A 12,483-nucleotide genomic window follows, 5' to 3' on the forward strand; every position below is an offset into this window, starting at 1 on the left:
TGCTATGTGCCCGAAGATGGTAAATTGGAGACTGAAACATTTATCAGTAAAGTGCAATCTTCCTGGGAAGTATGTTTCTTCTCTTTCTTGGTTCCTTGGATATGATAGTGACTTGCTGCCATCCTGGTTCAGTGGATTCTGAAATGGCTAATAAGTCCAAACACAATGTGGACACTCTGCCACATTCTTGGCAGATAGTGCTCAAAGGGTCAGGCAGGTGAATCCTTTTCAGGTTTGCCTCTGCATGTTCCCAGCGAAATCTACCTCTGCCTGAATGACTCAAACTCAACAATGCCCAAGAAGTTTGACACCATCCAGGACAAAGCAGCCTGCTTGATCAGCACTGCCGACAAACATTCACTCCCTCTACCACTAATGTTCAGTAGCAGCAGTGTGTTTCATCTACACATGCATTGCAGAACGTCATCAAGGCTCCTTATTTAGCACCTTCCAAACCCATGACCACTCTAATCTGGAAGGACAAGGGCAGCATACATGGTAACAACCTGCAAGTTCCTTTCCAAGCCATGTACCATCCAGTCTTGGAATTATATTACCGTTCTTCACTGTCGCTGAGTCAAAATCCTGGAATTCCCTCCCTAACAGAATCGTGGGTCAACCTACAGCACATAGACTGCAGAGGTCAACTCACCACTGCCTTCTCAAGGGCAATGAGGATGGGTAACAAATGCTGACCCAACCAGCAAGGCTTACATCCTGTGAGTGCTTTCAAAAAATGAATCTTCTCCATTTTGGTCAGCCATAAACCAAGAATTCTCCAAACAAGAGTCAACAGGGAGGTTTCACTTCTTCAGGGATGCTTTGAGAATATCTGTGAAGTATCTCACTGTGCTCCACAAATCTCCTATCAGGCATATTGTTATAAAGTGAAAGGTGGGTAATGTACCCTGACTAACCTTGACCGGTTTGCAGTAACCCTTTTTAACTTAGTCACGTTATATGGTGAGATGGACAAAAGCGTTAAGAGTCAGGGGACAACTTTATTGAACACTTTATCAAGGAAAACCAGCTTTATCAATTCCACTATTTTACTTTAATTAAGCTTTATTGATTTTTTTACAGAACTCTTCGGTTAGATGTCTTAAATCTCTAAGTAAACAGCCTCAAATCCACATTAGTTGTCTACTTCTGACACGCACTTCCGAGGATTCGTTACACCCAATCCTTAGGTCACTATCTCTGTATTAGAACTGTTGGCCTGAAAAGACAATAATATCCATCATTAAGGTTGTCCCTGAATCGTTGAGGAAACCCATGCAGACACAGGGAGAATGTGCAAACTCCACACAGTCAGTCGCCTGAAGATGGAATTGAACCCGGCTCTCTGGCGCTGTGAGGCAGCAGTGCTAACCACTGTGCCACCGTGCTTGCCACGAGGTACAAGGAGCTCTAGATGCTCAGCTGCCAATCAAAAGGGTTCTCTGGAGACACCATTGCAGAAGTTGCAAAGTAAGAACCAGCTGGATCTCCATGTTGCCCCTTTTATGCCCACCTTCATGACCTTCTCTAAGATTCTGTGGCCTGCGTCCAATTCCAGCATCAAGTGGGGGCAGGAAGATCCAATGAGGTGACTATTTTCCATGCTGGGAGATTGCAGAACATGATTTTGAACCTTGAACTGTCAAGTGCTGACCTTGTCATGCTGTGCCTCTGGCCTCCTAATGAACTGAGTGCCACCAAGTCTATGTTGTATTCTTCTAACAAAACAGGTTCACTGGAGGGGTAAACAATGTAGCCATTAGCACCTGGTCAGGCAGTTCCAGATCTGTCTGGTTTCGACAGGCAGTTGGTTGTCCAAAGCATGGATACATGGTTACTTTGATCACCTCTGCAGTTTGCAAATTGCAGAGTCCAGCTCGGTTTCAACTTGGCTTTGAATGAAAAGAAAATCAATAGTTCTGTATCAATCTTGGAGGTCATGGGTCCCCTGACCATAATATAAACAGTAGGTTCTGTGCAACAGAGTAATAAACACTCGGAAAGAGTGGTCACAGTATGATCGAATTTTGGATAAAAATGCAGGGTGAATTAGTATCATCTAAAACCAGGTCATTATGCTTGAACAAGGGAGATTATAATGGGATAAGGAAGGAGTTGGCTAAATTAGACAGGGAACACAAGTTACGTGGTGGAACAGTCAAGGGAGATTTTTCACAGTGCTCAAGGAAAGTATATTCTGGTCAAAAACAGGGATAGCAAGGGTAGGAAGAGTCAGCCTTGGATAACAAAGGAAATACAGGGAGTTATCCAATTAAAACCCCAGGCTTACTAGTAGCCAAATTATAGTGGGAAACAGAAAGACTGGGACAACTTTAAAAAGCAACAAAGAACCACGAAGCAAGCAATAAAGAAAGGACAGAGATAATGAAAGCAGCTGAAAATGTGTTGCTGGAAAAGCGCAGCAGGTCAGGCAGCATCCAAGGAGCAGGAGAATCAACGCTTCTTCAGGAAGGCTCATGCCTGAAATGTCGATTCTCCTGCTCCTTGGATGCTGCCTGACCTGCTGCGCTTTTCCAGCAACACATTTTCAGTTCTGATCTCCAGCATCTGCAGTCCTCACTTTCTCCCAGAAGATAATGAAAGCAAACTAGCACAGAATATAAAAACCAGATAGGAAAAGCTTTTATAAAAATTAAAATGGGAAAGGGTGTCTTAAGTGGATGTAGGTCCATTGCAGGATGAGAAAGGAGAATTAATATTGAGTAATACTGAAAGGCCGAGGCCTTGAATAACTATTTTGTGTCAGTCTTCACAGTGGAAGATGTGTCTAACATGCCAAAGAAGGGTATGCTATTAAGAACGTTAAGGATAAAATGGGAAGTGAGGATCTCAATTCAATTGTTATCACTAAAAGGGTAGTGTTGAGCAAACTTAAGGGTCAAAAGATAGATAAGTCCCCTGGTCCTGATGGAATGCATCCCAGGGTGCTGAAAGAAATGGCAGAAATTATAGTGGATGCATTAGTAGTAATTTACCAAAATTCACTGGATTCTGGGCAGATCCCGGTGGGCCGGAAGACAGCGAATTGTCACACCACTGTTTAAAAAAGGGTGTAGGCAAAAAGCAGGTAACAGTAGCCCAGTTAGCTTAACATGTATAGTCAGGAAAGTGCTGGAGACTATCCTTAAAGAAGAAATAGTGAGATACCTGGATAGAAAGGGTTCTATCAGGCAGACACAGCATGGATTCAGAACGGGAAAGTCGTGTTTGACAAACTTACTGAAGATCTTTGAGAAAGTAACAAGGTGGGGAACATGCGGATGTTGTATACTTGGATTTCTAGAAGGTGTTCGATAAGATGCCACATACTAGCATAGATAGAGGACTGGTTAACCATAGAAAGCAGAGAGTTGGGATAAATGGGTGTTTCGCTGGTTGGAGATCAGCGGTGAGTGGGATGCTGCAGGGGTTGGTGTTGGGCCCTCAAATGTTCACAATATATATAAATGATTTGGTGACCAAGGTAATGTATCCAAATTTGCTTATGACACTAAATTGAGTGGAAAGGCAAACTGTGCAGAGGATGTGGAGGATCTGCAGACAGACCACTGTTTAAGAAAGGCGGTAAAGACAAGCCAGGGAACTATAGACTGGTGGGCCTGACCTCGGTGGTAGGCAAGTTGTTGGAGGGAATCCTGAGGGACAGGATGTACATGTATTTGGAAAGGCAAGGACTGATTTGGGATACTCAACATGGCTTTGTGCATGGGAAATCATGCCTCACAAACTTGATTGAGTTTTTTGAAGAAGTAACAAAGAAGATTGATGAGGGCAGAGTAGTAGATGTGATCTATATGGACTTCAGTAAGGCGTTCGACAAGGTTCCCCATGGGGGACTGATTAGCAAGGTTAGATCTCATGGAATACAGAGAGAACTAGCCATTTGGGTACAGAACTGGCTCAAAGATAGAAGACAGAGGGTGGTGGTGGAGGGTTGTTTTTCAGACTGGAGGCCTGTGACCAGTGGAGTGCCACAAGGATCAGTGCTGGGCCCTCTATGTTTTGTCATTTACATAAATGATTTAGATGCGAGCATAAGAGGTACAGTTAGTAAGTTTGCAGATTACACCAAAATTGGAGGTGTAGTGAACAGCGAAGAGGGTTACCTCAGATTACAACAGGATCTGGACCAGATGGGCCAATGGGCTGAGAAATGGCAGATGGAGTTTAATTCAGATAAATGCGAGGTGCTGCATTTTGGGAAAGCAAATCTTAGCAGGACTTATACATTTAATGGTAAGGTCCTAGGGAGTGTTGCTGAACAAAGAGACCTTGGAGTGCAGGTTCATAGCTCCTTGAAAGTGGAGTCGCAGGTCGATAGGATAGTGAAGAAGGTGTTTGGTATGCTTTCCTTTATTGGTCAGAGTATTGAGTACAGGAGTTGGGAGGTCATGTTGCAGCTGTACAGGACATTGGTTAGGCCACTGTTGGAATACTGTGTGCAATTCTGGTCTCCTTCCTATCGGAAAGATGTTGTGAAATTTGAAAGAGTTCAGAAAAGATTTACAAGGGTGTTGCCAGGGTTGGAGGATCTGAGCTAAAGTGAGAGGCTGAACAGGGTGGGGCTGTTTTCCCTGGAGCGTCGGAGGCTAAAGGGTGATCTTATACAGGTTTACAAAATTATGAGGGGCATGGATAGGATAAATAGACAAAGTATTTTCCCTGGAGTGGGGGAGTCCAGAACTAGAGGCAAAGGTTTAGGGTGAGAGGGGAAAGATATAAAAGAGACCTAAGGGGCAACTTTTTCACGCAGAGGGTGGTACAGGTATGGAATGGGCTGTCAGAGGAAGTGGTGGAGGCTGATACAATTGCAACATTTAAGAGGCATTTGGATGGGTATATGAATAGGAAGGGTTTGGAGGGATATGGGCCGGGTGCTGGCAGGTGGGACTAGATTGGGTTGGAATATCTGGTCGGCATGGACGGGTTGGACCGAAGGGTCTGTTTCCATGCTGTACATCTCTATGTCTCTATGACTCTATTTAGATAGGTTAAGTGAGTGGGCAAGGGTCCGGCAGATGGAGTGCAATGTTGGTAAATGCGAGGTATCCACTTTGGAAGTAAAAATAGTAGGTTAGAGTACTATTTAAGTGGTGAAAGATTGCAGCATGCTGTTGTGAAGAAAGATTTAGGAGTGCTCGTACATGAATTGTGAAAAGTCGTTTTGCAGGTGCTCCAGGCAATCAGGAAGGAGAAAGGAATATTGACCTTCATTGTGAGAGGGATGGAATTGAAGAGCAGCTGGGAGGTTCTGCTGCAATTGTACAAGGTGTTGGTGAGACTGTACCTGGAGTATTGTGCTTAGTTCTGGTCTCCTTAATTGAGGAAGGATATAGTGGCTTTGGAGCTGGTGCAGAGGAGGTTCACCAGATTGATTCTGGAGATGAGGGCGTTACCCAATGAGAAGTTGAGCTGCCTGGGACTGTGCTCAGTAGAATTTAGAAGAATGTGAGGGGACCTTATAGAAACATATAAAATTATGGAAGTGATAGATAAGATAGAGGCAGGCAAGTTGTTTCCACCCGTGGGTGAGACTAGGACTAGGGGACATGGCCTCAAGATTAGCACGAGTAGATTTAGGATAAAGATGAGGAGGAACTGTTTTTCCCAGAGAATAGTGAATCTATGGAATTCTCTGCTCAACGAAGCAATAGAGGCAACTTCATTAAATATATTCAAGACGCCGTTGGGTGGGTTTTTGCATGGTAGGGGAATTAAGGGTTATAGAGATAATGCAGGTAGGAGGAGCTGTGATATGCATAGATCTGCCATGATCATTATGAATGGAGGAGCAGGCTCGATGGGTCAAATGGCCTACTCCTGCTTCTGTTACTAAGAAACTATGCTGGCCATGTTAGCTCAGGAGAGGATGATTTTTGATTGTATTTCTTGTCATCAGATTTGGAGGATCTCAACAAGGCAATGTTGGAGATACTTCTTAGTGCTTTGGGGTGTCTGCTGTAGGTTGTTCAAATCACTGAAGGATCTAGGAGCATTGGATTCACTGCTGCCTAGTAAACCATGGCATTAGTCTCTGGTTTGAGATCCTGTTCCTCAGATATTCTTTTTGTCAGTTGGCCAAAGGTTGAGTTTGCACTTTGGAGGAGAAGAAAAGTTCATAGACAAGTCTGGCTTCATTACAGGGAGATTTCCAAGTTATGAAAAGTGAGCCATATTTTCCTGGATCCCACCATTGATCTTATTAAATTGAGTGTTGTTATGCTGTGGAAACTGCTTAGAAGAGAATGGTTTAATTTTGTAGGTGTTCAGTGAAAGGTCTATTTTCTTATATGCTTGGGAGAAGGAGCTGACTTGGACCTGGAACTGAGTTTCTGAGTGTGCATCGTCTGAGCACCGCTTGCAAAATGAAGCTCAATGACTGACGTTGGAATGGTTTTAGGTTTGAATTGAAGCTGATGTAAGTTGAAAAAATTCCCATCTTTTCTGTAGTTTACCTCAAGGTCTGTGGGTATTTTGCTGAAGGAATGTTATCATTGTGGTGACAATCTTATTGCAGTAACTACATAGGCGTATCCCAGCTGAGTTCTACAAGTATGATCATTGCAAGAGTTGCCCTCCATAAACCCCTCCTAGGTGCTGAAGAGCTCCTTTCAGAGGTGCAATACAGTCTTCAGCCTTTGAGAGGCACCACAGATATGACAAACCACAGCAAATCCAAGAAAAATGCAAGGAACTGCACCAGCTACAGAATTTTGACCTTTTTCAATTTCATGATCTTGAAGACATATAGATTTTTGTTATAATCTGAACTGATGTTAATACTGAGACAAGTCAGGTCCCAGAATGAAATCTGGCATGACATATTTTCTTTTTCTTAATTTAATGATTTAATGTGGCGGTCTATCACTGAAACACAAATGTATAAGGTTTAACAATAAAACGGAATTATACTCCGGAAGAGAATTAAACATAAAATAATCAAACCAAGCTATCTAAATGTAATACAAGTTGAAAGATTTCGAAACACATGACAATACAAAGCCTCTGCAATGCCATCATTTCACAGTTATTCATAAAACAGAGAAATTTCTCTTCCCTGTCAAATCTATAGGTTTAATTTAGCTACTTGCTTCCTCCCAGTTCCTGTTTTGTGAGATGCAAAGTCTTTTCTTTGAATCCCCAAACAACTGAGATTTAAGACTTTCTCAGCTTTGAGTTGCTGAAGCAGACTTCTAATCAAACACTCCTGGCCTGAAAGTTTCCACAAACCACATTCCTTCATCAGGTGACTTATTTCCTTAACTGTTCTGAGCAATCTCCTTTTATTTTTGGACAGCCTATGCACACTTCTAACTACGTTATGTATCCTTTGAGCTAGCCAAGAGCTTTCTAATCTCTGAGTTCTCTCTCTTTTAAATCTTCAGCTATTCTAAACCCAAAAGCAAGTTCATGTCTTTTGATGCTTTCTTTCTCCTGTCTTCAAACCCCACAATACAAACAAGGCTGCATTGGCTGACATCCAGTGCTTGCATAGTGGCAACATTTCTGAAATAATTGAAAATAAACTATCAAACCCTTAAAAATGAAAGAAAAATGAGAAGGGAGATAGGTAACAAAATAACACTGTGATCAAAGTAGATTTTTTTTAAAAGTTTAAAAATTGGCTTGATAGTGCACATGTGTATGCAAATGTGCATTTAAAAAAGTCAGAGATAAGCATATGCAGTCAGAATTTATAATCAGATCATTAGTGTCAGTGGATGTTACATACAAAAAGAAATTAACACTCAGAGAGGCATATCCTGGTTTAAAATCCAGAAAGATTGACCTAGTTAATTATTAACATGTTCACAAAAAGAGAACAACATCCTTATGCCACTAGTTTAAAATCTAAACTCCAAAAGAAAATGAGGTTAAGATATATAAGTCACACATCTTTCATCACAGTATCCTTCTTGAATGTCACTGCCCTCAGATATTTGTCACTGTTTTTCCCCATTGATAAAGGAATACAATCAATGATCCTCCCAGTGAAACCATCACAGACTCTATCTCAGGGAATACTTGGCCAAACCAGGTTGTGTTACTGCACCAACCCTCTTCTCCATCTTCTTTGCTGCAGATCTGCACCTTTTTTCCAGTATATGTAGCCTTCCTACAAACACTATCATTGATGGTATGAACTGCCCTGTCTGACAGACAATGACATATATCAGGACTGGAGGAGGATGAGGAGGAGGTTCTTAGATGGAGGAGGTTCAGAGGAACAGAAGACCACAGAGAAAAATAATGTAGTTGATATAGAAAGAAATAACTATGGAGATCATAGACACTGCCCTGAAGACATGTCACCAGCACAGCCAAAAATGCAACAATTTGACATGAGTAGTTGCGATAATATCCCATCTCACAAATATACTTCAATGCACCACCACCTCTATCACAACTCCAACACACTTCTTTCAATTTCTAATTCTATTCTCAAATTTACACACCTCACACCAATACATCCTTCTGAAGCATGCATCACATAGTTCACAATGATCTTGAACTATGTGAGACATCGCATACATCTACTATAACATTCATTATAACCATCACCTTTCTCATTCAGAACAAAACAACATGTAACAGGCATTTATAGGCTCTGACTGGGGGGAAGGGAAGCTCAACTGCATGACATCACTCCCCTTGTAATGGTAGTGCTGGCTGTGATTGAGATTGGACTAGAGAAGATGTGGCCAGAGATAGAGTAGAGGGTATTTCACATAGAGGTATGTGGTTACTCCAATTTATTTACATATCCTTAACGTTTCTTCGTCTTTGTTCCACAAACCTATATTCACAAGCTTCAAATGGTTTGTTGCAAAGATCTATTTACAATGATCACACATACTGCCCCCTAATTTGTCTAGATTTTTTACTGGAGGCTCCCAGAGTCAAGATCCATCTCCACTCCCCTGAGAGGGATTGGAAAAGGAAGAAGAGCCACTTTGATCTCACAGGAAGAGGCAGAAGAGGGTGAAGAGGCACTTATTACCATTGTGACAGGCAGCAGCTCATGGACAATCATAATTGAAGCTTAGAATTCCTGCTCTACATTAATCTCTACCATTGGGCACAAGTGGGCAAAAGCTAGACTGGATGTAAGGAAGATTGCTGTAATTATACCAGAGAAAAGATTGCAATCTAGTTCTGCTGTACAGGTGTCAGATGCAAACCTTGTAAAGCTAAGATTCAAAATAAGGCTGGTGAATTTAACAAAGTAAATACTTGGTATAATGGATAATCTGCATGAAAGGTTATGGGTCATAGTTTATGAAAATATGGATGTTCCTTGACTTATGGTGACCAGTCAGTGACTAAGATCTGACTGAGAGTGTGACCCATGCTTCTGGATCTACAGTATTCCAAATGTAAATTGCTGTCTGCAGCTGATGGGTTTGGTGAACTGCTTCAACCATTGCTGAGATCTATTTATTGACAGCCCTTGGTGCTTTAGCCTGAGTGTAATGCCTTGAAGAAAATTAGCTGCACTGGATTAGAAACTTGACCATTTGTATCAAAACCAGCTTCCCTTGGCACTTCAGCCAGACTACTCTCCATCCTCGTCCCTTTATTCTCCCCCATCCCCTAAACCTACCTGCTCATTCTTTATTACCATGTTCTGGTTCCTGTGTGACAGAAAAATCTATGCCTCAGCCTGGATAGCTCTGGTTAAAGGTTCCCGTCTGACCCAGGGTTCAATCAAGTCTGCTACGTATCTGGATGTACCTCAATGTTAAATGGGTTGGCTGTAGTACAACCTGGCACATTAGTAGCTACATTATTGACACAATGCTTTATTGACACATGAGAAACACAAAATAATTCCTCTGCAGGAACATAGAAACAGTCTATTTCATCCTCTGTTACATGGACTGATCTGTATCTCAACATCATTGACCTACTTACTTTCCATTTCCCATTAATCTTTACAGGTAGCATTTTGTGATATATAGATATGGATATCTAAATACTTTTGAGGAATTCTATCTTATATGTTGGATTCCTTCTCTTGGCCACGATAGCTATGAAACAACAAAATAACTTTCTTTGTAGAACTGCAATAATGATTTCAATTTTTGTTTAAATACCCAGAAAGAGATGCAGATTGCCCTTGCATTATAGATCCCTTTGACCACAGGATGATGTCAATGGTTTGGCTGAATGGGTGGCAAAGTGGAAAATGGATTTCAATCTGATGGATTGAGAGTTTATGCATTTAAAGTGGACAAACAAAGCTGGGGAATACAGAATAAGTGGGAGAATATTAGAAGGATATAAATGCAATGAGAGCCCTTCATGTGCATGTCCAGAGATTTCTATGGGACTGGCAGAGAAGTGTTGCTGGAACAATATAAGACACTAGTTAGACCAGTGGAGTTTTGTCTACAGTTCTGGTCATCACCTTACAAGAGGAACATAATTGCTTTAAAGACAGTATAAGACTTGAAAATGCTATGAAGAACGATTAGATAGGGTAGAACAGAGAATACTGAGGGGTTACTTAATTGAGGTATACAAAATAGCGAGGGGCTCAGATAGAGTGGGCAGGAAAAACTGTTTTCCCTCAGCAGAAAGTTCAATTACCAGATTTAGGGTCTTAGTAGAAGGTTTACAGGGGACATGAAGAAAAACATTTTCACCCAGAGGGTGGTTCATGTCTGGAATTTGCTGCCCAGTTTGATCGATGAGGTGGAAACCTTCAACTCCCTTGAAAAGAAACCAAATCTGCAATCTGTGAGGCTACAGATTGGGAGCTGGCAAGTGAGATTAGAATGGATAGCTAGTTCATTCAGATGGCATAGGCATCATGGGCTGAATGGCCTCTTCCTGACCAGTATCTTTTCTGTGGTTGTTTTTTCTAGAAAATGAAAAACTTATAAAAGATGGTTAATTTGCTTTGCCAAATTACTGTCCAGCTGGTGAAAATAAAATTCCCCCCTGAAGATATATGTCGTATGTGTATTGGGACTGCACACTAAGTTTTGAGATGTGTAAACTACAACTCCCCACTCTCAATAACTGAAAAAGAATTCTGTTAAATGAAAAGTAAATAGAGATAAAAATGTTTATATTAAAGAAATTTCTGTACTTTCACTGAATGAAGAATGAGCTTCAGCTGTGGAATATTTCCTTGTAACACATTGTAAACATATAAGCAAACTGAAAATTTCACAGACACATGTTGATCATATGATAAAAAGAAATATTATTTGACTGTGTCTGGTACTGATGATGAATTGTTAAATACTGGTAAATATTTTGGGGATTAACATTGCAAATAAGCCAGTGGGGTTTTAATTATATAACCCAGTATTGCTTAGCAACAATACAAATTCCAGAATGATTTCTAACAAAGAAAATCCCAAATATTAAGAAACCCCTGCCTGACACAAATTTTCACAGTGGGGAAGATTTTAAAATGCCCACAAACAAAGGATTTCCCTGTGAGAATACATTATAGGAATTTGGGTATGTGAACAACAACATTTTCAGTCCTTTCAAGGGTGCAAGGACACTGAATTATTAACATGCACCTTCATTCAACATACACTTGGACCCTTTGAAAAATATACCAAATAATCAGAGCATGCTACTACCCATGCCTTCAGCATTATAACATATGATAATATTTATGATAAGTTTATGTTATCAGATCAATATGCTGACTAGAACTGTCTGTGAAAACTTCTGAAAATTTCTGGATTACAGCACAACTTTCTCTTTCACTGTTCTCCCTCAATGGGAAATTTCATTTTAAGCACATGCTGGTGCTCTGTTTATCTCAGTTTAATTAAGAGTGAAGGAAGATAAACTGATCATTGTAACAGCTGGCCATATAGTCAGCAAAGTGGTCAACACCACTCTGTTTGCTAGTAGTGTATAAAATTAAACCTGGAATAAAATATCTGGTAACTACACTGGAGATGAATATCCACCAATTGTATGGCAAAGATATTAAAAGTTAACAGTTACAGACTGAACAAGTAATAACTTTATTATTGAAAAAAATCAATGGTACAAAATTTAAAAGAAGATATTGAATATATGCTAAATTTAAATTTAAAAAAAGGAGAAATAGGCAGAATATGCAGCATGTCTCTGATCTGGTGCTGCCATTTTGTCACCTTATACTTATTGGCTTACTATTCTCCTGTGTGCCAGCCATATACATTTCTGTATCCTAATTAGGCAAAATATTATCTGAAATATTCTACAGCAGTATTAAGGTAAAACTGTCATAAATTGTTTTAATAATCCAAATAAAAGTGATAATACATTCTATTTAAAATTATCTCCCTCTGTTTGAATAGAGGTCAATACAAAATAGGGAATTCGTTCTGAACTGTGTAGAGGAGCAAAAGGACATGGATGTAGATGTGCACAGATCACAGAAGACCATAAGACCATAAGACATAGGAGTGGAAGTAAGGCCATTCGGCCCATCGAGTCCAC

Source organism: Chiloscyllium punctatum, chromosome 6 (genome assembly GCF_047496795.1).
Source record: "Chiloscyllium punctatum isolate Juve2018m chromosome 6, sChiPun1.3, whole genome shotgun sequence".
Lineage (NCBI taxonomy): Eukaryota > Metazoa > Chordata > Chondrichthyes > Orectolobiformes > Hemiscylliidae > Chiloscyllium > Chiloscyllium punctatum.